Here is a 25,666-nt window from a genome sequence, read left to right as displayed (position 1 = left end):
ATTAGGACGCCGAGATACCTGTAAGTTTCGACCTGCGATATGATAGTTGCCTTTAGTGAATATGTATATGAAATATTAGAACGTTTACGTGACACCTGCATGAATTTGCATTTGGTTACGTTCAGTTCCATCATCCAGTCTGAGCACCAGGTATCAATTTTACGTAAGTCGTTTTGAAGAATTACTTGGTCATCGTGACAAGAAATGCGACGGTATAAGACGCAGTCGTCGGCAAACAGGTGGACCATAACTTGTGTTATGGCCCTTCAGCACACACTGGACCGAGAAAAAGTGGAAGGAGAAAGAAAGAAATAGAGAAATAAAGAAATTGGGCGATGAACTAATACAAAAAGCGACTGCTTGGTGTGTCTAAAGGCTCTTCATTCTGTGTGCCACTCGCACCACAGGTTGTGTTCTAAGACTGGCATTCAGGCATCACCTTATATATGCTCATAGCACCTCGTTGCCCTACGGGTCGCGTTCCAAGGAGCCGACTCAAGCATCCCCACATGCTCGGAACACATGGCGTCTACCAATCGGAGCCAATCCTATCGCCGCCTGGTTGAGCCAAAGTTGCGGTCTCTATTTATACACAGTAGATAAAGTGCACGTGCTGGGCCACCTGGACTCTACCAGAAACTTGGCGATGCTGCAGGCAATGTGGTCAAAGTGATGCATCACGTATGCCCGGAAGTATAAGAGGCACATTGAAGAGATTTCTAAGTCCTCGCTTTTGGAGGCCTAGCGGGAGCCCTATATGCATATAAACTAGATTATGAAATAGGAGCGGGAATAGGTATGCCGCGGTAATGCCGAGATAAAACTCCGCTTTCTTTTCTACTCAAAACGCCGAACGCAGACGATGCGTTTCTGTACGATGAATAAATGTTCCGTCGACTTGGGTAACTTTCCTTTTATGATATCGAGATGTCGCGCGTTGAGCTTACACTAAACTTTACCGTTTGGAATCTAGACAACGGAATGTGTTCACACCTTTTATTTGTATATTTTGTTTGTATTAAGTTCAGAGTATTGGTGCTTACGCAAATAAAGCACTGTTGAATTACAGCTGTCCCATTATAGTGCATTCTATGTATACACAAGAATGCAGGTGAACGAAACGACTCAAGGCAAGCGATGGAGGCCCTTATTCGGAAACGCCGTTCACGACAAACGTTAGAATGTTGCCGTGACAAATGTAATTGAATAACAAGGCTCGGATCAGTTGGCGGTGTGCGCGAGACACTTCAACAAATTTGCCGAATGCCATGTGACGGCATTAGGTGCTGATCTTTGTTGGCTACTCCGGAAAGACGACAGCTGTTGCGGGGAAAAAAGTTTGGACTATTCACCATTTCTAGAAAATATAAACAAAAAAAATGTTACTTTATATGATTGAATAACTATAGAACCGAAGCTATGTTTTTCTCACGTCTGCATTATAATAAGTATAACACTCAATTAAATATAATTAAAACACTGAGAGTTGCTGTTCAAGCGTTAGAGAACCTTTAATATGTTGTGATGTTCTCAGTGCAGTTTTGATATTTTTTTTCGCCTCTGAGGGAGTATGGACGTAGCGCGCACATTGCCGCGGCTGCCGGTTGTCGCCGCACAAGCCTACTTGTGGCTTCAGCGCTTCCGTTTCTGTATCCTGTTTTCAATATACTAAATAAAGATTATTATTATTAATATTAATATTATTATTATTGTGGAAGAAGGCCAGGTCGAGACGGCAAGGTCGAGACGGCAAAGCAAGGGATGCCGTGTCTGGCGTTTTACTCCGATGACAAAGCCCAGGCGCGTGCCGGAGCCGGCGCCGCGGGACGATGATGATGGTATGTACAAATGAAAGAGGAAGATCATGGAATGAATAAATTAAAGAACATCCACGGAAGGCTCACATTATTATTATTATTATTATTATTATTATTATTGTTATTATTATTATTATTATTATTATTATTATTATTATTATTATTATTATTATTATTATTATTATTATTATTATTATTATTATTATTATTATTATTATTATTATTATTATTATTATTATTATTATTATTATTATTATTATTATACCTTCAATTAACTCGGTACGGAGAACAAATAAAGAAATTTACCCGAAAGGACTACTGTCTATTAGGCCTTCGTAACACATGCCTTGCCGATGACCGTTTGTTCTTGCTGTATTGATGGCATGTTAATTTATTTATGGACCTCGTTAACGACTGGGATACCTCTCATTTCATTCAATTCGAAAGGGAGGCTTACTGAATCGAATACTGCAGCGCTTGATCTCAACAGGCTTTACGCATATCAATATCGAGTTTCTTTTCAATACTGTAGGCACCCCTCGTCTAGGTCAAGTACTATGCATGTTTGGTCCTATTCGAGTTTGTCTTCCGAGAAAACGATTAATAGTTTGACGGCAGCTTGCCTGCTGACTTAGAGGTAACCACATTTTGCTCGTGTTACCAGTTTAAAGGCTGTCATTATTCTTTAAAAAAAAAAAATGGTTAGAGCTTTACCGCTTTGCTCAGGAGCTCATTTGGGGAAAACCTTTCCTTTGTATACTTTTTTATTTGAGTCTTGGCAGCTAACTCGGGAGACCGGCGCATAACTTAAATTGAGTAATTAGCCCTTCACTGCCTCTCCCCGTAAACGTTTTTGACAGGAACTATTGCTCGTGCGTCATCAACCTTATCCGGCTTCCTGTAACACGTCCAAATATTTAGCATCCGGAAACAGCCCGGCTTGCAATAATCGCGGTTCCTTGAAGTTCTTGGTCATATATGTTTGGTTGGAGGGACTTCAATCCAGCTTTCAAAAAGCATTTCTCAAGTCTCACATTAACCGGGAAAAATGTTTTGTCCCACGATGGCGATTTTAAGACTGTTGCGTCTGAGCTGTGTCGACTAATTAGGACTATACCGAGTGAGCAATAAGTTTTGCTCTATTAGTGAATGAATAGAGGTTTTGTAACAATGCGAAGAAAGGAAACATGGCATGATGCTCAGATATGTTTAATAGAGTGAATTCTGTGTTCCTTAACTGTTTTCTTGATAATTTACCCGGTGCCATTCTAGGCTGTACGTTGGTGATAAGGGCATTAAAGACAGTGACAACTAACTAGCAAGTTGAATCAAAGCTACGCTAGCAATTTAAGGCAGGAGCCTAGGTTTAGCGTCCGTGAAGAAGTTTCACAAAAGACCTGAATCTCCACCGGCAACTACAACCACGCACCCTGAATACGGAAGGCAACGAAAAAAAAAAAAAAAAACCAATGTTAAAAATTGAGATAGAAGTGAGATAAGAGTATATATCCCAAAACTATAAGAATAGGAGTAAACGTTCATTGCTACGTTGCCCAATTATTTTGCACGATTATTTCGCACTCTGACTTCACTCTGAAGAATATAACGATCTGGTGCTTCAACAGAAAAAGTTAGATTTCGGTTTTCACATAAAGCAACATAAATGAGCATTAACGAGGGAAAAAAACGATGGTTATTGAGTATGAAAGAGCACTGAACAAGAGTAGAGGGAGCTCAGTTCGCAAGCCGAGCCAACGTTTCGACAAGTAAGACAACTAAACTTGCTCTTTCATTCCATATCCTGTATTAACAAGACCGTGTAACAAACAAGAAACGACAGCTGGAGGCAGCAAAATGAGAAGTAGGTAACAAAGATGGCTACAAGTACAAAAGGTTCGTTTGTGTGCCGTACAATCGATCCAGTGGGGCATCATTTTTCAATAGTGTTTGTGATCACAGAACTATACGTTAACGTGATGCCGACAATGACGATCAAGCTCCGAATAAACACTGTTTTTTACGCGCTTATAAGCAGCACTGCTTCGCCGACTTAGAGAAGAGAGTAAAAATTTTGTTAGGACAGGCGACTTTGAGCTGAATTTTGTAAACCTCAAACAGCATTTGGAGCTCTCTTCTTAGCAGTTGTCTCTTAGTAGCCCCTTCAACGTTTTTGAAGGGCAATAAGGTACATCAGACATGTCATTTATGACTTACACCGAGCATGTCATACAATTCAATTTTCGTTCACAGATGCTTTGGAGCAGAAATCATCGCATAAACCCCGCGCTATAAATTATTTTTATTTTTATTTTCGGCCAAACATTATCAGAATAGAAGCCGTGAACATTTTCCCGATGCCTCTGTGACCTTTAGGCTGCGTTCAGTGATGCTTTTGACGCAATCACGCCTGTGATTGGAGCGCACTGAGCCGTCTGCTATAGTCTTCAAAGGAATTTTTTTGAAAATGCATTGTCCACGGTGAGCTCAAGCAAACTTCTGCTCCGTGACGACACCGTACAAGCTGCCAATCTATACTTCTTGGGACATACTACCGTCCACCTTCATTAACTGCTTTGGTATGCGAGTCGGAGTCGAAAATTCGTGCCTGTCTTCTGCAGTTTCAAAGCAGAAGTTAAGCCTTTTATGCCATCAGGATTTAAACGCAAGCATTGCTTAGCGCACTGAAGAAATTTCAGATATTTGAACCTAGCTACTCGCCAGTGTTTCTTTTCATGAAAGGTTTTATGACTCCTGCGGTAAAACCAAAATATGGGAAACTTGATGACCGCCGTGACGGGAAAGTCACGAACGATTTTTGTCCATTCCGCTCCGCAAAGTTAGATGTGCGCCTCAACACTTCCCAGTTCTTTTGATTCGTCCTTGCGTTTTCCCTCACTTCCCCTCCATCAGTCTTTAAGGCAGGCGTGCAACAAATGTCGTCCATGTGCTAACGACTCAAATTAATGACACAGAGAGCAGGGTCTCTGTGATGTTTAAGGTGCCGTACTGATGTGCAGCAGGTTCCTTGCTTTTCTTCAAGCACGCCACGTTATATGTAAGCAAATTTCAGATATTATTTGAGGCCGCCGAAAACATTGATTATTATTCTCGATTTTATTCACATTCTTGAGAGATTGATAGTTTTTGGATGCTTGCTATCTCATACGGCAAGTTCATAGTTATGGAATAGCTGATGTTTAACGTCTCAAGGCGATTCATAGGAGCAACATTGTACTGGAGTCTCCTGGGTTAGTTTAAGCGATATGCGGTTCTTTTGCATGTCGTGCCCTTGCTTGCGGCTCATACTAACAACATTTTAGGCATTGGACCATGTTAAAAAACTCCAAGTGGTCTAAAATACTTCACACCAGTCCACTAGAGTGTCAGACCCATCTGTTGCTTTCGGAGGCAAACCTCATATCATACCATAGCATACCATACGATACCCTACTGTACCGTACCGTACCGTACCATGCCATACCATACAGTACCATACCGTATCGCATCGTATCGTGTCCGTGTCGTATCCGTACCTATACCATACCATACCATCCATACCCATACCCCCCCCATATCATACCATACTATACCATTCCCAAGCCAAACCAAACCAAAGAGGTATTAACCGTGTGCGCCTCAGCAAGCAAGCACGCCACCCAGATCATGGAACTGCCTATGAGCGCTCTGCCTCGTGAGCGCACCGGACAAACACGCAGGGTAAGGTGTCGCACCGCGCGGTTGGCACGTGTCTCCCTGGCTGGCTGGCCAAAGCGAGGACGACGGGAATGCTCGCAAGCACGTATGGTTTCGCGCGCGCGTATTGCGTGTACGACGTTTTAGAGAGCGAGGGACGGAACGGGCGCAAAACCTGTCTGCGGTCGGAGATCATCCACCAGATAATGCTCGCCGGACAAGGATATCGAGAGCAAATTTCTGCGTCGAAGTCAGGGCACATCTCGGACCACACACGCGTAGCGGGCGTCCGCCACTTTCCCGCAATGAGAGGAACGCGCTCGGCGATTGTCCTGAAAGAGGGAGGGCGAGCACTCCGAAAGCCCGCCTTCGGCAAAGGGTGGCGATAGGCAAGTCTGGCTAGGATAGGGAGAGAGCGATAGAAGTGTAATGGCTTTAAGTAAGCAAGGGAAACAGAAAGGTTCGCTATGCGTTGCACATCCGGACCACCTGATTGGAGAGGCTGTATTTCAAGGCAGTATGCCGATTGCTCAAAACCCTGGTATCCCGGGCCTCATATAACGGCACAGGATTCCTGTGAATATGACACGTGATTTACTAGGAAGGGAAATTTCTTGGCTAACATGCTATTATCGTTTGTATTATAGTTAAGGCAGTCGCTGAGAATAAAGATGGCCTGAACTCTGTGTATAGCATATGGCTTCAGTAGTCACTAAAGAGAAGATCTGCGCTTGTCGGATGTCCGGAGAATCGCATTAGTTAGGTTCTGGGGAAGAAAAGAGACAAGCGGTGGGAGATGAGCAGTTCGCTATGCCAGCATCACCTGCTGGCGGTGTGTGGCTGGCTCGCATGTCAGGTTGTGGACAGTGGCTTGTACGGCGACCCTTCAGGAGCGATTGTGCGTGCACGTTCGTTCTTCTTTGTGTCATGTCCAGGCTGAGGAAATCTATGTGAAAAGGAGACGCTGCTGAGGGTAATGAGAAAACGGCTCTCGGTTGACCACGAATATTCTCTGGGAGCTCATCGGCTTTAAAGCCGTGGAGAACGCCCTCGCGGTCCATGTACATGCCGAAAATAATCAAGCAAGGCTTATGCGTTTCTATTGTTGATAAGTTAGGAGCACACGTGAGGTAATAAACATTCTAGGAGTCAGGGTGCCCATGTATGATGTAGTTGCATTGCGACTACAGTGACCAGTGTCATCTATAAAAAAAAATAATGATAGCTATGAGTCTTGAACTGGAAATCTCTCACTGCGCATCCGCTGGAATAAATCACCGAGTTCATGTTAATGATAATAGGCAGTATGGTGGTGCATGGAAGACATCTATGTATTTTGGACACACGAAATGGTATAAAATAGCATGCATTTTGCCAATAAGTTTCTGATGTCAGGAGCCATGGCAAGACTTGCATATGCGCCAATGTTAGGTTTCCTGAGAATCTGTTTTTTTTTTTTTTTTTTTTTTTTGCTCTAGTGTGGGCGCAATGAGTTCTGTCGTCATGTAGAGGTGCTTCTTAGTTCACTTAGTTTAGAAAATATAAAATTTGGATTGAGTTTTAATTTTAGAGCACTGCGGCTTTGGTGGGACGACTTCCGATAACCACTCATCAGCAGTCATAATGTTGTATTAACTATCTCTCACGTCGTTCTATCGAGCCTTTTGTAGCCGCTGGTATCAATCATGAGAATATACTGAACATTATATAACAGAGTATCTGGACAAATAAATCAGAGAACTCGAATGTGTCGGGTTGGACATAGAGAGAGGGCTGATTTTTATTGCGACGAAGTGACGGCCGGTATTAGTGCCCCTCCTGCTGTACTTCAAGAGAAAAGATTTCTCCAAAGAGCATTCGAATCCCATTTCGGTGGTAAGGGCTTTGTTAATGTCCATGCCACGTTAAAGGGCATGGCAGCCTGGTAAGCCAGAAGAATACGCGTCGGAATTTTGACCTTGAAAGCCCCCTTCCTACAGGCCCCGGATTAGAGCCGCTTGGTAGCGAGCGGAAATGTTAACCGGAACAAGACATTCACAAGTTCCGCCAATGATTGTACTCAGACATGCTTACCTGGATGGTACCAAAGGCATTTCTTCGAGCGAGTTAGCGGGCAAGCTTAACAGAACACCTAGGGCAATAATGCATTCGTGAAGGTGGTTGCTATGATGTCGACAATATTCACTTGAGACTGAAACGCTGCAAATCAAGGGCTCGGTTATGTTGTGCTGTTGTTTGCATTCACAAAATAATGTACATCTGCTTTTCATAAGCCCACAAATTCACTTATGTGATGCGTTACTCCGACCATTTTGCTCAAAACGTTATTATGGGAGCGAGGCAGAGAAAGTGGAATAATTTAATTTATCCCAGATACTAATGGTCCAGAACATCGCCTGGAGTAGTTAATTGGTTTTAGTTTGTTATTATGCGTACGAATTCTACAGTCATAGCGGCGCCAAATGGAGCTAGTGAGTGACCAAATCCTCAAATTTGAAGCGGTGGGAGGTTAACAAACGTAATAGATATATGTCATGACCAGATATGTTGTTATTTTTTTTCTACGCACGTGCAGTATCAGGGACCACCTGAAGGATATGGTAAAAAGGTGTAGGGGTAAACAGAGTAAGCTGATCACCACCTACCACCTATCTATTGTACCACCTAGTAACTATACATTTTATTTTAGGATGTTCCCGTTTGCCAATCGGGCTATCTCATTTGCGGCAATGTTTCCTCGGCGCCCTTTTCTCTCCATTCCGTCATTTGTGTCATTCCTTCGTGTAAAATACTGTTTTCAGCACTTGCTGCTGTGTTAATAACTTTCCTAGATGTGTTTTTTTTTAATTTACTCACCTCTGTGCTAGTAGAGGAGGAAATTTGGCCAAGGCATAATAACGCATATAATTCACCCTGATCTACTCGCAGCCCACCCTGTATATTCAGAAATATTAAGCAATGACATAGCTTTACTAAGCATGGATATACATTCAGAAGCAAATTTTAGCACTCGTTTATCATATTGTTGTTTTTTGTGCAGCTTTGCTTTGTCTTGTCTTGCCATGTTTAGCTAAACTTGTATTTCACGAGTTTACAGTTGTTATTTCCTCAAGGCATATTTACCGTATGTTGGTGACATGTTAATGGATACCGGGCGAAGGTCTCGTGCTGTCATATTGAAAGCATCATGATGAAAACAACAATAAAACAAGGAAGACACAAAATCTATTAATGACACTGCTTCCCTCAGGGTGTGTACATGCATATTTGCGAATAGCAGGTGTTCTCCGACTTTTAATATTATTCGGCTGCTGCTTGCTGTGACCTTACGTGCAGCCTTTTTCTGTAGTAAATCAAAACGCGTCGGAATCGCGTGTTAATAATGATTAGTATAATTTGATATTCTTTAGGTAGCTATAGAATACCAGGTGAAGAAGAATGCCTTTTTTGTCAAACAGCCCAAACTAAAGACACTCTGCAACTTTCTGCAAAGCGCATACCTTCATGTTGAGCTGCCCTTTCCAGTGTATATATAAACGTAAACAGAGTCAACCATAACTACTAATTCGCTCAGAAATTTTCTGGACATTGATTGATTCGAAAATAAATTTGGGGTGATTACGGACTGAGTGGCATCATACCAGCACGTGAGAAGGTAAAACGACACAAACGATCATGTTTATAATCTCGATATATTTAACGAAGCGGCACAGGTAAAGAGATTGATTAGCTTTTCTCTTGGTGGTTGTCGAACCGCGGCGACCGACAAGACGCCTCGAGGGGACCCCTTTTTCGTCCACTGAAAATCACCGCACCGTTGGCCACCGTACTATGTCCTCAGTGTCGTTCAGTGAACGTGTGGCTCGGCTGGCTTCGCACCGCGAACAGGAAAAATAGACGCGCCGCTGTGTCGTTCGTCGAAAGGGTCGCGTCGCCGTGTCGGACCGCTCGGTTATCGCTACGCCGGGTGAGCGCGCGTTCCCGCGACGTTCCGGGCAGGAAAAATGAGCAAAAACGGGCTGCCGCGGTAATTGACTGCGCGGCCAGGGGTGCGTACACCGGCCGCTGTGGTGTGGGCTGCCAGGGATTACAGCACGCCCATTACGCGCTCGCCGCGTCGCTGGCAGCGGACGTGGATGTGCTTCACCGCGGTGCGGAGGGGTTAAAGAACAGCAGAGTAAGGTTGCTTGGGCGAGACTAAAGAACAAAGCGCCACAAAAATGTCGGTGGAGGGGTGGCATTGAACGTGACACTTGTAAGACTTGTCTACGTTTACCCTCGTGTAGACAATCGGAAGTTCTAAAGGAAATGGCGACTGATGGGTGGCTGAGGCTTTGAGAAGAGGAGGTGATATGGCAGCCGCGACAGGAAGTGTACGTGTGTGTGTGGGGGGGTTGCTGCTTATGCACAAATAAAAAAAGAGAAGACAAGATGGCGAAGGGCACTCAGTGGTGTTTGTTTACCTATTCTCTGATGTTGTGATGACGGTTTCTAGTCACAGTTTTATTCTTTCCCTGTAGCGCCAAGAAAGGCTTTTCGATAACGCGACACCGATTACATTGTTCGAATAACAAATGCTAGGGTAGTATGTACTTCGGATTTAAGTGAGAAAGCATTCAAGGAAATGTACCAGGTGCATACATTCAAAGAAGTAAACTGCATTGCAAATTTTAATAACTTTAACTACGATAACAGGTAACATAAATCATGCGAAAGAGATTTTTGTGCCCAAGGGTGACCGTAACGCCAGGCTGCTTAGATTAAAAACAAATCATATGGTGGAAAGACTACTTCACAAGCTTGGCGTAAAAATTCAGCCCATCTGGGCTCTCTCTGAGCGATGTCTGACATAATTTTTGTGATGGTTTTTATAGAAAAACTTTTGAAATGTTAAAAAATAAATCAAATATTTGGTCTAATATTTGAAGCACCGAATTCATACATCTGAGAGGCCTCTCAGTATCATAGTTTCATCTAACGTGTTCATTACAACTACTAAAAATGCGCTGTTTTTATGTGCGCGCCTAAGATTACGATATTTGCTCACGAATATTGGATCAGTCACATAGATATTATAACCTGGCAGTTGTGTTTGGATTGCGCACTTTTAGAATAAATATACGCGGACAGAGCACGTAACACGAAGACCAGATAACCGACGACGGTTACGGGTAACTGGCTGTATTCTAAGGGAAGGCGTGCATAGCAGGGTCCACAGAAAAATAGAGGGGTGGATAAAATTGGCAATTTTCTAGATATTAAATAACCGCAAATCGAAGTGGAGACCTATGGAAGATGCCTTGCTTCGGGATGATGATATTGAAGCCTATATATTTATACCTCTGTATGTCCGCGCTAGTACAGGGTACACTCATCGTCGTGTGGTACTTCGGACTAGGTGAGAGTCGCGGTCATCGCCGAAAGCGTCATTACAAGCAGCAAACCTAAAACAAATCGTTTGTGAACGTGAAAATTGCAATGATTACGAAACTCGGTCGCAAATCGATGTTATTAGCACACAAAACGCTACAATTTATTTATTCCTCGGAACAAATTCTTCCGTGAAGGTACTATTAGAAAAATAAAAAGGTTTATTTTCAAATATTTTCAGCTAGAAATGCGTGTTTGAAGTTTTAATAAGAGCTCTGTAAAAAATTCAGGTATTCTTCGCTGGCAGTACAATCCTGCAGAGATGTTCTCACAGTTTCAGTGGCCCCACGTCATGCGGCGCATAAAGCACATTGAAACACAGGCACGTGACCAAGCGATTGTCGCAGATATTTTACTAGCCTTACCGCACGGTCAGATGTAATCGGGTTTCTTCCGAACCGCCGCTTCGGTGCGTGGCGGTCGTCCTTCCGGCTTTTTCCCGAGCCCCTATCATGGCTCACTGGCTGGGCTGTCACTTGGCATTGACTTGCAGATCGGCACCGAAAGAAAAAGAACGCCCGCGTATAGGCTATCTTTACTTTCTCTTTTTTTTTTTTCTTCTCAGCTTGCCTTTTTAGAGGGACGTTACGGCGGCCTTTCATTTTCCATTATCGTACGTGACAGGCTCAATCGTTCCGGCAGCGGCCTTAACAGGCGAGGGGAATGGGTGAGGAGGAAGAAAAATGTGCCTAAACGGTCTCCCGATTCTTGTATTTTGCATGTCCAGAAAAAAAAGTAATATTTTTTCGCTAATCTGCTTTTGGCGTTTCATTTTTTTTAATGTCGCAGTAGAAAGCGAAAGGCCGCGTTCTTCTTTACTATTTCATAAATATTTTCAGTGACCGACATATGCTTTTTTTTTTTGCGTACGCATTCATACGGGGTAGCCCGCATTTAGAACCGTCCTCTTACACGCAATTCTGCCTGCCCCAGCCTGGAATATGTCACATGACTACTTTACATTCATTCCAAGACCGTCGCTATTGAGCCTCTGGTCGCAATATCCATTTAGTCGTGTAGCAGTAAGACAAACCCGATGCGCAGGATACCAGTTTCTGCGGCCACCACAGCAAGTTAGAATGAAAGCAAAATAACGTTCAACATTTGAATCAGTTGTACGCCGAGCGTGCGATTCCTGCACGGCGTAGCAATGCTATAGAGACTCTTCGAGTATAAATCTGAGCCCGGTCACGTGCGAGATAAAATCTTGTTTAAGCAACCCAGAAACTTCGATCGTTTGCACGCAATTCAGACCACCAGCTGTGATGGCCTCGCTTCATCGCACTCTGGAGAGAAAATGATAGAAAAAAAAAAAAAGCTAACCTAAACACTTTCATTGTTTTTCGCAAATAACGTTTTTAATTTCTTTTTGAAACGCCGAAGCTCATGCACTGCAACACTGGTAAATGCGTGGCAAACTTCCTATTTGAGTTTTCATATGTTGGTGTTAGCAAGGAGATTATACAGCGTGATTCTTGCAGACACGGAACGAAAGGATCCAGAGCACGTTCGAAAACCAACGTAGTTGCGTGAGGTCTCCTCAAGTACATTTTTCCCCCACTTTATCGCCTTACAGCACTGCATACCATACTACATAATTTTTTCTTTATTTCTTGCAGCTTTCGTGGTTTTATTGTTATTAAGCTAAGTGAGGTTTATTACCGTATCTCGCCGCAGTTCACCCACTAACGTCAGCGGCGTCAGTGGCAGTGGGGGTAATTATGCACAGGTGGGATTTGTCGCCAATTTCTCCACCATACTCCCTGAGCACCACGCAGCGGATATAACAAGTGCAGGTCTCGGTTCGCCATCCTGGCATGCATCCAGCTAGCTCAGCCACTCTGAGCTCGGTTGAGCCGTTTTTCTTCCTTCACTTGCTTCGAGCAACACATATCCAGTGCTAGTTCTGGCACAAGGTTACGAAAGTGTAAACCGGTATAACTGAGGGCATCGTGAAGCGCCGTACGTCTTACCCGAAGGGCAAAGTCCACATCGTCGACGAGACTTTCTTGGCGGAGAGTCGCTTGTACGTTATTTTGTTTCGTGCGGTGGGGAGGCGTATTTTTTCCTACGCAGATACTACCTTCGCTTTAGAAATATTTCCGGCTATCGCACGCCTTCAACTACTATAATATATATATATATATATATATATATATATATATATATATATATATATAATTTTTTTTACCATGGCACATTGCTTTTCTCTGTCTCTAAAGCACCTACACGAAGAAGAATATGCCTTCACCTGTGCGTTGTGCAACATCGCGCATGAGACTAAATTTGTTTTCTATGTAGTTTAATCGGGTGAATTTTTCTTTATGGGCCCTAGCCATTCACATTGAGGCATGGAAAAATTATTAAATTTGCTGGCACCATTTTTCCTAGGCCAGCCTTCTGTCTTTCCCCTGCGCTAAAAAATTTGAGGCATCTAGTTTGAAAGGAAGAACAGGTAATTGCGTTCACTTCGTAGCTCTGAGAACGTAGGTGCAGAGAGCGATATACGGGCTTTGATTCAAGGTCTCCACACAGAGACCTTTTTCAACCTTTTATGTAAACTTTGAACTCAGGCTACTGATATTTGCTCATTTACTTGACATGGGTCGAGGAATTCATCATAACACTACACATAGTATTCACTAAAACAAAAAAGCTCGGCTGTTTTGTCGAGGTCAACATGGTCCTCTTTCTACTGAACTGGGTCGCTGATAACTTTGGCCCTTCTGTAACGCGCAGAATAAAACAATGTATTTGGAATGGCGCATGAGGCGTGAGGACCAGGCCATGCTTCTTCATCGTTTCTTGCGTTCATCCAAGCATTCGTGTTTCCTGCCTTTTCGTGCAGCTGCGACAATAAATGCCTGCTTCAAAAAGGGCAATTATTTTCCCCCTTGTAGGTTCAAGAACAAAAGCTACAAATTATTTTTTTTTTTTTTAAGGAGCATCAACGCCTCACATTTAAAACCCTTATTTAATTTTGTTATTGAACATGGAGTTTCGCGCATACAGAGGTCACTGTGCCACTTTTGCAAGTCATTCATGTAAAGTGAATGATCGCCAGAGCATTGCTTTCGATTTTATAGTTAAATTAGCACACAAAACAACGTGCAAAACGAAGAAACAAGGCACGTTGTATCTTACAAAGTATCATGCCTTGTCATGTTATAGACCTTTTTGCTCAGTCGAATGCCTCACTCAAAACCATTTTTGTTTTGTTTATTTGCCCTTTCCTTCTTTTTGTTAATAGTTATTTTTACGAGGAGAGTTTACATTCCGTGCTCTTCTAGCGAGTTCTAAATTTTAGTTGCGAGATGCTTGCCTTTTTTTTTTTTTTTGTCCTCGTTTTTTCCATCACCTTCACCATGAACCTAGTTCAACTGACCTACCTTCCACCTTGCTACTTTTGACTTCATAAGCGTGAGAAGGCCAGTACGGAATAAATCCCACTTTTTTTCAAAATAATATAACAAACATTATTACTATAGAAAATATTAGGTGCTGTCGACAGCTTCACAGCAAATGATACCGTTACGCCAGACGACAAATCAGAGAAGCATGGTGGACAATCTGTGAAACATTGTATTTCGTATGCCCTTTGTTAGAAAAATGCTCTAATATTGGCTTCCGAACACGCCTGCTCAATTTTGATGAGAGCATATTTTAACGAGCTGGTATTGTTAAAAGCTTTCAAGGGATCGATATGCTTTGAGAATATCGCGCTCATTATATCGATTCAATTTCTACTTTCTAGCAGCCTGTTGTGATGACCATGAACAAGAACAAGATTTGCAAGTGAATAATTAATACCTAACGTGTGGTCATTTTTTATACAGGAACTCGTGGCTGGACACGCGCATATGCGACGGTGCCTGCTGGACCGGTACCAGTAGCCGCCATGCGCCCTCCTTTCTGGGGCTACTTGCTTCACTGCTTCCACCAGTGTGCGACCTCCAGGCCGATCACGTAGCCCACCCAAGGTGACCACAACGCCTCATACGGACCACCGCGCTATTCTCTCGCAAACACATCTGAACGGTGAGTCGCTCTCACAGCTCGGCAACAGGACGTGTAAACCATAAGCGTGGCTTTAATTCGTGCCTACTGCAAGTCTTGTATACGCGAGGTCGGTCTCTAGCTCGCATTCTCGCTGTTCTCGACATGAAGGCATTCCTTCGCGTGTACTCCTTCCCGACCTAGTCGCTGTTTTAATCACAGTGCCAAAAAAAAAAAAAAGGGGGGGGGGGGGGGTGCATGAAACTTTAAACCCGCGCCTCTGAAACTCAACAGCGCTTGAAGCTGATTCTTTGAACTGTGTCGGTGTGGTATACATTGTTGTTGGCGTCGCACCCTTGATGATTCCAAGAATGCGTTGCCTAGCTGAATTCTGTTCGTTATGAAGTAACGTCAAACCGGATCTCCGTTCGAAATAGCGACTACGGTGAGCCTTAAGAATTCCAGTGTCTGCAGCAGACGTGGAATCTGTATTAGAAAACGAGGCAAAATGTCTGAACGTAAAGTAACGGTTAGTTTAGGAATACGGCCATTACTTTTCGAGGAAGAGGGATTTCACAGCGACCTTCTGGCTTTGTGCAATGGCGGTGAAAAAGAAACAACTGTTATTTACGTGCCTATTCGCCTATTCTTCTTATAATCATTTTTTGTACGCAGATTGTAAAAACAAATTGCGAGAAAACGTTGTATTTCTGTTATGGTTCTTGTATAGCGATACAGAACGTAAAAAAAAAAAAGCAATATTTGAGTGGAACTTCAATGCAAAGCAAGAGAACTTGTATGTAATCATTTATATTCGTACATTTAAGGCTGCATATATCGATGTCGGTCATGACAGACTTGGATAAAATTTGTTTGGTTGCTGGGTTCTAGCCCCAAAACAGCATGTTTAGTTTCGATAAATGAACCAGCAAATATTTATTCCAATACTGAAATTGCATTGCACTTCCAGAAACTACTTGTCACATATAAATGTGGCGTGCTGGTGAGCAGACAGCGTGAACAGCTAGCCTATTTATCTTTGCTACAGAGGAGGGCACATAATGTACATACACGCAAAATCTGGAGTACTTCGGAGTACTGTGTTACAACTCAAGCAGCCGACTCAGACTCCCAAAACCTTGCCCCGCGTGTTTGGAAGTCATTGCAGCGGAGAGCATTTGCTAAAGGAGCATGAATTTATGAGTTCTCTGGAACAGCTGTACACATAACTCGGCCATAAAACGTATTAAATAGCTCAGGAACCATTTAGCTCAAAAATGACATACGTACGTTCTAATTATAGTCTATTTCACCTGCTATCTACAGCAATACAAAAGGTAACGGCGATAGGGGCAGTTACAATGGTGCACAATATTTGATTGTGTTCATAACTTCCCATGTCGCCGTAGGCGACAGGAGTTTCGGAGCGCAGTCATGCTATAGGAATCATCCTGATTGGCTCAGATCGCTCTTATTTTTTGTGGTGCTGCAAGCAGTCTGTCAAAAAGGGTTACTTGGCCCCTTCGGAATAATCTCTCCCCGTTCTTGTATGGCTATACGGCTATGCAATAACTGGTAATGTTTAGTAGCTCGACACTCCCTTCTCCAAAGCACCGAAGCAAGTAAAGTTCACTTTATTTTACCATCTCACGGCACTATACTAAATTTTTACCAATGTTTTACATATCACAGAAAATAAATACCCTTGCCTGTTTGCCCCGCAGTGGTGGAGCAGCGATTATGGCGCTCGACTGCTGTGCCCAAGGATTCGGGATCGAATTCTGACCACGACGGTCGCTTTCCGATGGAAGCGAAGAGCAAGGCACACGTGTGCTGTGTGATGTCAGTGCACATTAAAGAATCCCAAGTGGTCGATCTTTCCGGAGCCCTCCACTGCGGCGTCTCTCATAGCCTGAGTCGCTTTGGCACGTTAAACTCACAAACCGAACCAAACCAAGCCTATTCTTGTCTATTCATCAATTCTGCTATAAAATGTATGTTTATCCAATTTTTCGCTGCGTCGCCTTTTAATAGTCCTCTAAATAATTGACTAAGTCTAGGCAAAAGCCGTTGTTTATAATATTTTATAAGATAGCAAAGTTTATAGCTGTTGCTGAGAACACCCAAGTTCCTGCTTTCTTAGTACCAGGTGCGCAAGGCGTTCGTTCGCCCTGGTTTTTCTTGATAGCGCACTCAGTTATTCTGACATTATTGTGATACAGTTAACAGGTATTGTGAAAGCAGTTAGCTTGAAATCCTGCGACATGCTGATCACTCTTAGGCTGTAGGGAATCTTCTTTAAAAGAACGCATAACAGACTAGGTCGCTGTGATGCGAAAACGGAATCTAATAATCACATAAATGTCAGGAAAACCATGCTTTACATTGCTGACTAACTTAGCAGAAAAAAAAGTACTATATCTGCATTGCATTGGGGTGATTGGCTTAATGTCATGCATCACGAAAGCGACTAAGTACGCCGAAAAAAAAAAAAGGTTGTAATCATAATCCAGCAATGCAAATTATTACCAGGCTCTTCTATGAAAAAGCCCTAGTTATCCTAGATTGGCCTCTGTTAAGCATCGCTGTTCGAAGCCTGCGCTGAAGGGATAATGTATTAGGGCCCACACTCAATTTACCCATGGCGAGACAGAGCAACCAAGCTCCGGCGAATCAATTGTTAAACTCCTGCCTAGTCACGTGGTCAGGGCACGTTAATGAACGCCAGGCAGTCAATATTTTTGGAGCTCTGCACTGCGGTGTCCCTCGGCTCAAGGTAAAACGCGCAAATGAATAACCACGAGCCCAGCTGCTCGAAATTTCCGGAACGTTCCACCAATGGCGTCTCTCGAATCAATGTCTGACGCGCAAGTGAAGGACCTTGGGAGTTGCAGTGCGAAGAGTAAAGCTCACGCTTTCATTGTTGTCATAACAGAAGTTTACATTTCGAATTTTCGACAGAAGCTTTTAATTTCTTTTAGAGGCATTTTTCATATTACACCATTACTGTCGCATTAATTGGAACAGCGCGTCGTGTTGCAATGGTAAACGCACGCCGCAACACGATGCATTCAATGTCCAGCACGGCTGGTGCCGACAGCAATATCTGGAAGTGCCTGCGACGGTGACAGCGTCTCCACAAGTGCTTCTCTCGTGTCTCAGACATCGTAAAGTCTCCACTCAAGGCACACGGCGCACTTCGCAGTTGCGGCAGAGCATGCGTTGCTCGTGTGGAAACAGTGTTTCGACATGCTGTCGATATTGTCTCGTCCCGTTCTTCTCCGGGCTCCTCAATTACGTGCTGCCTTTACGAAATGGTGTCCTGTGATCGATGTGCGCTCTGCGAGGCGAATTAAAGTTCTGGCGCACGTACACGTTTATTCGCCCAGGCTGGGCTCCCTCAGATATAAGCGAAGTTTTGCTTCAGGCATTGCAAGGAACGTCAAGGTAATTGAAAGCAGCCTCGTGCTGACTTCCATAGTAAGATGTCAACGCGGACACTGCTAATGCTCCATGCATCACCTAAGATCGTTGTGTGGTTTGAAGACATCAAGGAGATATAGATACGGTCTCAAGATCATTAGTAGATGAACATCATCTTTCCAATTGTCTGTGTGTTTCTTATTCGCCATGTAAGCTTGCTTGTCGCCAACTCGACAGTGCGCCCAAAATAACTGCGTTAAAAGTTTCATGACAGAAATGTGCGACTACTATGTAAATGTAAACAAAACTGTCGGTACATCTGTAAGAGAAGGTGGAATCAGTTTAATGTCATGATTGTTTAGATTAATAGCATGACAAATACTTTTCGGCTACCGTCTGTTAATGGGGAATTTTTATAATAACGCGCAAAAGCACAAAACCAAGCTCTCAGCTACGTAATTGTAATCATTGTAGCTTGGTTACCAAACGTTTTACATTTTTGCCGAGGTATTTTCCCTTGGCAAGGCTATGTATTAGTTGTCTCAGCTGACACAACCACATGTTTTTAGCTTCGTTCCCTTCCTCCTTTGATTTAAGGAGGTCGCCGGAGAAGGGGTAGGCAGCGAACGCGATGGTTAGATGGCATCCTCGAGGCACTGCAGATGAAGTTATGTGATGTTAGGAAGATAGTGAGAGACCGGAAAACTTGGCGTGACATGGTCCATAGGGTCACGAAGAGTCGGACACGACTGAACTGAACTGAACTGAACTGATAAAATAAATTATTATGTAGCCTGGGCAGCGCCACACTCCGCCCCATTGCCTCTCTTGTTTTATTTTTCAACTTTATTATTGAAATATATTCGCTAACAATCCCAATTAAATATCTTTTTCGGTCCGTCTATTGCGCACTTTTGGTGTTCTGAAGAGTGGACGTGAAACTAATATTAAGGACGGCTCAGTTGAGCAAACATGCAACAAAACAACCCAGTCTTGGTACTGGAAACTGCGACAATTTATCTAAGAAGCTAAAGGAACTTTCAATGAAATATAGCGGACACAGTAACTAAAACAACTGCAAAATGAGAACAGTTGAGTATCGTGCAGGAAGAAAAAGACGTAACTTTAGGTCAAGGAGAATGATCATCAGTCATAGAGGATAGGAGACCAAATGGTTCAGCCAAGTAATCTGACCTTGCAAAAAAGTACTGTTGAAAGTGATAAAATAGAAATAAACGAAGAAGTGCAGCGGAAATGTCGGCGCTAAATAAACAAACAAAAATGCGGGGAAAGGTTTTCGGGAAAGTGTCTTCCAGCGAGAAAAGAGGTCTGCCGGAAGATGGTTTCAGACCGTGCTATGTATGCAGCGGAAAGGAGTAAAAAATAATCGTGCGACAGAGAATCCTTCCAGCGATCTGCTGTCGTCGCGAGAAAAGTTATGTGTGCTTTTTGAAATGCACCTGCTTCGTAAAGATGAATGATGGCGGGTCCTTGCACAGGCGCGCAGCGTAATATATAAAAAAAAAACAAAGCTTCTGTGCATTGAAAATCTCGGGAACCCGCGAACTCTTCGATATTGATCCTGTGCCATCAGATCGTTTAAGTTAGACAACGATCGAAAGCCTTAGGCGAATGAAAGCGAACATATTTATGCTTGTTTTACGCTATCCAACACTCGAATCGAAGCATTCGGATCCAGTCCGATCTGAGTACGAGTGAAACGTCCATTAAAGTAGCGTTCTTTTTTTTTTTCTTTAAAGGCAACTTTTCATTCTAGGAAGTTGGATGCTACAGCGATAAAAAGCAGCTAATGGTGAAAATAATATTTGTGAACGGTCGTTCGTTGGAAACCTTCTGGGTTGGTTGGCGACATGCGGCGATGTTAGTAAAACATCTCGCTAAACATTTGCTTAGGTTTGGCCATTTGATGCTTACATGTATTAAGATGTTTGTGGTTTTTGCAATAGGGCGAATAATATATTGCTGCTCTGATCCCTGTCGCCTAGGCAGCGATTTTTTTTTTATTATTGTTAATGTTGTGACTCCAAGTTAAGAAGAAAGCGTAGTACCTTCGATGGGATTCTTGTGAGCATATTATTCTGGGTAGTGAGCGTTAAGCTTAAATAAAGGAATGCTAAATAGTGAGGCAATTGTAGACCAGTCAGCAGCTTCTCTTGTCTACTCTTTAATCTTCTAAAATCCTTCTAATCCAGATGAAAAGCGCTTTCCTGTAATCATGTCTACAGCAGTTATTTAGTGAACTTAAACAACATTCCTTTATTTAAAAGCCCCAGTTTGGTCAAGTTCTTCATTTCATTTGGAGTTTACTTTGTCAGAGCTGTATTCTGAGACTATAACGCAAAGAGCATTAATTTCATTTTCCTCATTAGGGTATTTATAAGCAGTAAAAGCTTAGTCGAGCTGAAATATGGCACTCGCCTTTTAAGTCGATGCAGGCAATTGCATATTATAGGCCAGGAAGGCATATAATAAATCCGTATCACATCATGCGCTATACCTTGCCGATCAACGTCAACATTCCGACCACTGTTACCTGGAGACAATACTAATACTCCTGAGGAGGTTGAAGAAACCGTACCTGAGGGGAGAAGTTTGGCACGACTGTGTCGTTCGTAATATCCCCGTGCCAGAATTACAATCACAGGCCTTCCACAATAAAACCGAATAAATTTGAGTGCAATCTTCAGTTCGGACAAAACCCAGAGGAAAAGTTGGTTCTTTTCCCATAGTGACGATTCTTTTAGAGGCTAATCAGCTAACAAGGTTAGGTCCCAAAACAGTCCGCAAGAGTGGGGTTAAAACGAGAGCACACAGATAGGGTACAAAAAAAAAATCTGCGCACGAGAAACATGACTAACCATAACGCACCTTGTCGTGGACCGTTAGTGCGCTGCTGGGTTGTACTTTCTCGCAGATAAGCATTGTCGGAAAGGCTGTCGTGTCTAGGACAACCAAGGCACCCCTCCTTTATGTCTCCCTCTCTCTTCTTCTTCCGTTTCCTCGCCCCGATAAGCTCGCTTCTTCCGCGCGTCCATTCTGTCCGGCTGTTCGCTCGATTCGGGCTCCGTAGGAAATTGAGTTTTGTGGAAGGCAAGAACAGTAAGGCTATCGGGCGTGATCCGTAGGGGGGTGTCGCTAGAGTTTGCGGCTCCTTTCGGAATCCTTTTGTTCACCGCCAACTCCTCTCTGTCTCTCTCGGCATGTCTCATCGCGCAGCTTGGCCGAGATTTCGGACCGCGGTTCGGGTCACAATGCCTTGTCGGCCTTTCCGCATAATGTAATCTGAAACCCACGCAGCGACAGCTCGGGGACGAGCCCACTCTAATGATATCCGGGGTTATGCGAATCCCTTCATGTGTTTAATTTTTTTTTTCGTTATTTGTAGGAATTCGAAAAAAGTTCAATCTTCTTTCTCCGCGTTATGCACATTACAATGCGAAAAAAAAAAAAAGATCAATTCCACCATTATTTCGAATGTAGGGCGGCCGCAGTGGTTCGAGGCCGAGCTTTAGCCGCAAAATCCATCTGATTTCAACTTGAAGGTCCCCAGAAAGACTTCGTAGCTCCTCGTTCTTTCTCCCACTTTTTGTTTCGCTTATATGTCGACTTCATTTTTCTTAGGTTATCTTAACCGATTGCAAGATTGCTTTTCTTTTCTGAGACTGCTGCAGAAATTGCCGTTATTAGCTCCAGCACAGCGTTACCTTGCTTTTAGCGTGATAGGTGGCCCGCAATTATACAAAATATTCCACAGTAAGCGTATTTTTAGAGCGTAACATTTTTGGTACCTCTGGGCTTTAGTGGCTACGCCTAAGTTTCGTTGTAATAGAAGATTGGTTATTAAGAGAAACACTCGGACCGTTGACGCAAGGTGGTCCTGGGTGGCAGGTGAAATCAAGGTACAAACCTATATTCGGTCGATTAGGCCAATTATTCGACTACGGTGAGTGTGGCTGATCACGCTACAAACCTCGCCGCACTACCAAGGCTTAGCGACAGCTATGAGGCAGAAATCCGTAGCGGCTATGTAGGGGTGTCGAGAAAGGCGGCTGCGTCGATGAAGCATGGGACGCCGCCGACGCACGCAGCGACAGAATTTAACGAGTCGTTTGTGATGGTGCATGCAGAGTGTAATTAAACTACAAAATTGATGACTGGAAATAGACGAGCGCCGCCAAAGAGCGTCAAGCGAAGGGGCAAAAGAGCAGTGAGAAGAGTAGATCTCAAATTTGCATTACTTCAAAGGTAAACGTCTAGGTAATTTGGGCTCAAAGCAAAAGATTCAAGCTTTGATAACCTTCGAGTGAAAAGTGCGATGGAACGCCTAGTCTTACTTTTCATCGCCTGTGTTCTGCTCCCGATAATGATGAGAGAAAATAATTAGCGCAACTGAAAGAGATTGCATATATTCCAGCGTGCAGACTGTGCAGCAGTTTATTTCATTTCCGCACCTCAAAATTTGTGCGCACTTGTAGAATGTTTTCGTCCACATTCATGTCTTAAGTTCCATCACGCTGCCGGTTCCCAAGAGAGGACAGCAACATCGCGATTTGAAATGTGCGAATAGTTCTCCGCGACAGAATTATGCATTCCGCATTCGGCGCCCGATCAATATTTTCAACATAGCGAGACGAAGCGGTACAGGGGTGCAGTACTCCGTCCGGTTTCTGGGCCGCGCTGGTATTGGCTGAATACGACGCTGTGCAGTCAAAACAGCCGCTTTGTTTTGCCTTCAGCCTCCGTATACACGGCATAACGTGTCCTTTCGTCATTTTTAACTTGATTCAGAATGCTTGTTTTATTCTAGTGGAACATATAAAAAACAGCTCGATGCGTCTAACAGCAAAAGTTCCGTTAGGTAGGAAAAATATTCGGTGGCTTGTACAGTCAGAAGGTTATACAGAAACATAGATATTCCATTGCAACAACCTATAGTACTGCTGCTTTAATTCAAGATTCTTTGACGTTTATGCTGGGTCCTACTGAGGCAACTGCGTTTCCTCTAGCAGACAAGGTCATCGCTTGCGCCTGCCTGTACTGCTGACATACTAATAATTTTTGGCTTTGGGAAAATATGTCGATGCAAAAGCTGTCATAACCTTAAAAAAAATAGCCGCTGATAAGTTTACACCAAGCTGTGGCTCATGGTACCTTTTACCAACCCTAGAGGAGACTACGCAGTACGAAATCTACCAATTGGATGCGGTGTTTGTTGAACGCCCCCTGACGAGTTTGGAGGGAAAAAAGCATTCGTACACTAAACATAGATGATAATTACCTGTTTAAGCAAAACGCTTTCTTATGCAGATAAATTATCTCTGATGCCTCTGGATTACTGAAATTTAACGTATGTATCGGCTAGACTCCGAAAATGTCCTGGTGACGCATCCATATTATTGCTGCGCAATATCTTTATGCGTATATGGAGCCTTTGTCGAAGGTTTAGAGCTCGAAGGGTCTGATTATAAGCCGTGTAGTGGAGCTGCTTTAGCGTTCGTGGAAGTAGACCGAGAGGTTAGACCAAAACGTGTCGTTACCTTTAAAAACATTTGAATGCTGGGAATGCATATGGGCCACATGATGTCACTCAGAATCAATAATCCACCTGGGCTCTAAACATTTGACGAAGACTAAATATAAAAGCAGAGAATTGAAAAAGCAACCAAGGATATCGAAATCATTCTCTAGACGTTTCTTATCGTTGAGTACCCCGATTAGCCAATTATTCGAATGTTGTTTTTATCATGCGCGCGCGCGAACGCGCACACGCACACGCACACACACACACACACACACACACACACACACACACACACACACACACACACACACACACACACACACACACACACACACACACACACACACACACACACACACACACACACACACACACACACACACACACACACACACACACACACACAAGAACCCTAGTGTGTGTATGCGCTTCCTTGCTGGAGGTATGTTCTAATATTACAACCGACTCACTCAGACATTCATAATAGTCAGCCATAACTAAGTTTCAGGTTTCCGCAACTTAAGTTTAGGTAATTTTATATTGGCTGCTTCCTCAATTACGCCACATACGCAAAGCCGCCTTCAATAAGAAAAAAAAAAGCCCTCTCGCATGTACCGCGCCTTGGGTTAACACTTTACGCTCAAGTTCTTCAGCATATTTTAGGCGCTATGGGCGAGTACCAGCCGGAACAAGAAAAATGAGAAAAAGAAAAAAAAACGCTTTAATTAGTGGGAACTGGTCGCAGGCGCTGCTCACCGACGGACTTGCAAGTAGAGTGAACCCAGCCGGCAGACCGGAGTGGGAAGTCTGGCATTATTGCTGCAGTGTACCGTCGCAAGCTCAAGCTTTTATAACATGCGAGCTGGGGTTTAAGTGAAATTTTCATTTCCAAGCTTCATTGAGAAAGACTGTGCAGTCTACAGTTCAGTATTATACTTGGAGAATAATTGACTTCTATTTATTTTTTGTGGCTTAAGAAAATTGTGTTTCGATGACCAGACATTATTACGTCTCGAGTTTGCGGACGTAACGACCCTGTGGATATTTTTCGCGCGTTCTCCACAAAACAAGCTGAAAGTCACGCAAACTTACGAAAAACACGGTGGCTGCAACTTTTTTTTGTTCACGCTGTTTCTTTCCTTCTCTCTCCAGCGCTCATGATGTTTCGAAGCTCAAAACAACAAAAGGTTCTTTCTACGCCTTGTTTACGCCTTGTGCCGAACCACCTTTGTTATTCAGAGAAGAATTCATTATTTATCGCAGTCAGGCATGGACGCCCTTCCTCGCGAGTTAATCAAGGTCCGCGTTGTCTCCGCGTGTCACACGCTTTGTAGCCTCGCATTCGCTTCCTTCGTCCGTGACAGATTCTGCCGCCCGCCTTTAAGTGACTTTTTTCTGCTAGGCAACTAACGTCCTGCGCCCAGCTGGCTTGCTATCCTGTTCAGTTCTAAGCCATTCTTAAATATTAATCGCAACACTCAGAAGGCGTTGTTCTTGCTGTTTAGTTGTCCCGTATATGTTGCCAACAAGTGAGAAGAAGAGGTCATTCCTGAGTCTGTACTTCGTAAAATATTTTTAAAGCTGGTGAACAGTGCAGAATAGATGATCCTTAGCAACTTGGCGGCATGCACTTTGAGTGAATATGCGCCTTTTTGCTCTCCTGGATCCGTAGTGTAAAGCTGCAGTTGTGTGATGTCATCATCATCATCATCATCAGCCTGATTATACCCACTGCAGGGCGAAGGCCTCTCCCATATCTCTCCAC

At 43.5% G+C, this 25,666-nt stretch overlaps 1 protein-coding gene across 1 annotated transcript in view; it reads left to right on the top strand.

The window, feature by feature from the left end:
• LOC146198594 (calcitonin gene-related peptide type 1 receptor-like) overlaps positions 1 to 25,666 on the top strand; it is a 111,114-nt gene that overhangs the window by 47,916 nt on the left and 37,532 nt on the right. Inside the window, exon 2 of the mRNA XM_084594090.1 lies at positions 14,777 to 14,978. The gene's annotated coding sequence lies outside the window, so the exon portion shown is untranslated. The remainder of the gene's footprint in view (positions 1 to 14,776; positions 14,979 to 25,666) is intronic.

Source organism: Amblyomma maculatum, chromosome 2 (assembly GCF_055883805.1).
Source record: "Amblyomma maculatum isolate TAMU_Amacu chromosome 2, ASM5588380v1, whole genome shotgun sequence".
NCBI lineage: Eukaryota > Metazoa > Arthropoda > Arachnida > Ixodida > Ixodidae > Amblyomma > Amblyomma maculatum.
Note: the sequence above shows the minus strand (reverse complement) of the source record. Positions and strands in the feature narration are given on the sequence as shown.